Here is a 3831-nt window from a genome sequence, read left to right on the forward strand (position 1 = left end):
AAAGCTTCTGTGCTGTGAGATCTCTTCAGTGTGTTGCTTTTGTACTCCCTTGGGTAGCTGACACTGAATGCAGGGACAGGCATGGACCAAACTGTTGGTATCTTCCTAAGATAAGATAAGATAAGATAAGATAAGATAAGATAAGATGTGGCAAAACCTAAGATTTTCGGTTTTGCCACATGAAACTTTTCCAAGTGTCAGAGAGTGTGTGTTTTGGCTTCTCCTATTTCCACCATATCCTGTTTTTAGAGCGTGATTTTGGAGTCCCTTTGAGAAAGATTCAAGTTGGAATGAACATGAGCTGTGATCATTTGGAATGTACCGTGCTGTGATCTTGGTGCTCACTCAAATGGTAACTCACTCAATTAGGCACTTGATTTGAGTTGGATTATGACTATATTATATATGCAGCCAGGAAGAGATGTTCCAGTTCCTTTCATTCACTTCCTGATTCAAGGTACCCTTGCCAAGAGATGCATATGTCTTTTTTTCACTTGTTGAGCTCTATCGGCAGTATCATTAGTGCTATTAGGGCAATTTTGCAGTGGTCTTTGCAAGACTCTTGGATCATGCAGCAGACCAGATTTTCCCAAATGATATGGCATTTGGGTGCATACAAGTTGGGTTGCTAACCTTGTTTCTGGCCTCTGCTTCAGTACATGTAATAGCAGCCAGTTCTGGAGAAATGGCAAGTAGCAATGCTTTCCCCCATGCCACCAACTGATTATGCAAATCAAAAAATTATGTAAGACACAGGAACAGGCCAGCCCAGATTAGGTATTTTTCTGGCTAGTTGAATGTCCCACATACAACCACACAGATCTCCTGTATATCCCTACATGGATATTTTTGATGCATGAAACTTACTGAACATACCTTCTCTCCCTTGCTAGTCAGTAGGCGAAAAAAATCAACATCATCCATGGCTGATTCAGATGATGGAAAAAAATTCCTACCTAGCCCTCATGATGAGCGACCAGCAAATCTAGCAGCCAAATCCTATTCCCTGCCAGCCTACAGCATATTGTACCACTGCTGGAGCACACACTGGATTCTCTTGCAGGGTAGGAACAAGATGGCCCCAGAGAGGTGAGTAAAAAATTTTCCAGTAGGTTGCCTGGCCTCCGTCAGGTCTCCTTGGACCTATGCCAGCTGTTTGCTCCTGCACCAAATTGCTTCCACTGATGACCTGCCTGCTTCTTCAGGGCATATGGGAGCTGCTGTTGTAAGTCTTAAAAATATGAGTTAGGTCAGGGCATGGTGATATCAGCATTTTCCTCTTCTTAGTTCCCATCATCTCATATTCAGAAATACCATACATTTCTATATGTACGGTCCATGCTCAGCATAGAGCACTCTCGTGGTGCTATCCAAATGGAGAAAAAGGATTGTTAGTGCATCCTTAAAAAAAAATCACACTGAATTATCCCTTTCTGGCCCAGTCTGTTGGTCTATCCTAAAAGGCACAACCTGGAATGTGGGAGCTCTTATGTGTGGAATGTGGGAGCTCTTTAATATCCATAATGTACAACTTCAAAATCTCTTATGCTTAAATTAAAACACACGCACGCACCTTATGCTGCAAATACCATAGTTTTCACATTCCTTCATTGATCTTACTCCTTAGAAACAGCAAGGGGCACCACATAATCCCTGTAGTAAGCTTTCATTTTATCAGGCTTTGCTCACACCCCACCCTCTTGTGTTAAAGACACTCCCATGAAAATGATTAATGCAGGCAAGGTCTTTGATGATAGTGCCCAGGTTCAAGTTTTCCCCTTTTAAAATTCTCACAATGTGCATACTGATCACATTTCCTCTGGGAGAGCTCTTATTAATCTCAGTGTCAGAGCTGTTTCAACAAATCTACTGTAATAATGAAAAGTCATCTTATCACATTCTGCTCTTGGTAAATTTACTATTCTTTGATAAGGTTGCAAACAACTGGTAAGTAATTGATCTGTAATTAGCGTGGCAACTGCACAAGACAGACTGCCCTGGGATTTCCTTATTTTTCTGCCTGGCGCTGCGCATTCTGCTCCGTAATAAATTATTCAGTCTCTCTTTAAATACAAATGGTTTCATGCAACCCCCATAATTTAAGGCACGTTCTGAAGGTGGGAATACCATTTAAATTTCTGATGATGTGACACCAGTGGAATTCTTGTCAGAGAGATCATTTTTCACACATGACTTGCCATGCACTTACTTAGCATGCCATTCCCTGCCTGATTCCTTGAATGGAAGGCTAAGAGGGGCTCTTTGAGTTGTTCCTGGCTCGCCCCATTTATCACTTGGCTGCACTAAGCTTCTTGATGAATGTCATTTCTGAAGCTCAGCTCTTGCAGAGCTACACCACCATCAGCTCCAATCTAACATGACACTGCCACATGGTCAGTAGATATTTCATGATGCTGAAGGTGCATCAGCCATAGTATTTTCTCAGAATATGATGCACATCACAGCCCAAAGACTGGCCCATTGATGTTTCACAATGTGAGGCTTTGATCAGTGTAAAACAGCCATGTGGCTCCTTTTCAGTACTCAAGACGACTCCTTGACAGGTATTTGAGAAATGGCATTGGGTCATTTGACATGTCATGCAAGGGCCAGGAAAAAAATGGTACCATTATTGTGGCAATACCCAGCTGATGTCTGGTGAGTCTGGAGGTGCTGGTGGACAAGGACCTACTACTTACTTCTGGCACTGGAAGCCTGTGTTTCTTATCATGCACCACCTGTTTAGCACCAACAGCTGATTCACAAAGATGCTCATCAATGAACATAAGAACATAAGAAGAGCCCTGCTGGATCAGGCCAAAGGCCCATCTAGTCCAGCTTCCTGTATCTCACAGTGGCCCACCAAATGCTTCAGGGAGCACACCTGCCTGCTTCTTCAGGGCATATGGGACAACCTGCGTCCTGGTGCCTTCCCCTGCATCTGGTAATCAGCGGTAGCCTGCCTCTAAAACCAAGAGCTTGCACATACCTACTATGACTTGTAACCCGTAATGAACTTTTCTTCCAGAAATTTGTCCAATCCCCTCTTAAAGGCATCTAGCCAAGATGCCATCACTACTTCCTATAGCAAAGAGTTCCACAGACTAATTACATGCTGGGTAAAGAAATATTTTCTTCTGTATGTCCTAACTCTCCTATCCTCACAGAGGCAAAGCTAAAGAGAGCTTAGGAGGCTATAGACATTTTTAGTGTCTGAGACTTAAATCTCTTTTGCATTTCCCCTATCTCTATCACAAATGCCAAATCCACTTTGGCTAGAACGATCGTTCCACTGAGAATGGACACCCTTCTGCTTTCTATGCCCCATGAACAATATTCAAATATATTCAATATTGCACAAGAGAAAGTCACCTAAAGTGTCACATGAGGAATGTTCTATAATAGTGGTTCTCAAACATTTACCCACTTTTTAGGTGAGAATCTGTCAGGACCCACCAGAAGTGATGTCATGCCCAGAAGTGACATCGTCAAGCAGTAACATTTTTAACAATCCTAGACTGCAATCCTACCTACACGTACCCAGGAGTAAGTCCCATTTACTATATTGTTAAAAGCATATGTGTAGTAACCTGTTCAATGCACAAATCCGTAACGTTTCCCCAGATGCAGTCACATGCATTTGATGTAGCCTCAAGTCTACTATATTAAAAATAAAATATTGAAATGAATGGGGACCCACCTGAAATGGATTTGCGGCCCACCTAGTGGGTCCCGACTCACAGTTTGAGAAATACTGTTCTATACTAAACATATCTGAAACTACCTTAGATTGAGTTAGTATGAATAGAGGTGTGTGTGAGTGAGAGACAA

The sequence above is a fragment of the Tiliqua scincoides genome, chromosome 2, assembly GCF_035046505.1.
Source record: "Tiliqua scincoides isolate rTilSci1 chromosome 2, rTilSci1.hap2, whole genome shotgun sequence".
Classification (NCBI taxonomy): domain Eukaryota; kingdom Metazoa; phylum Chordata; class Lepidosauria; order Squamata; family Scincidae; genus Tiliqua; species Tiliqua scincoides.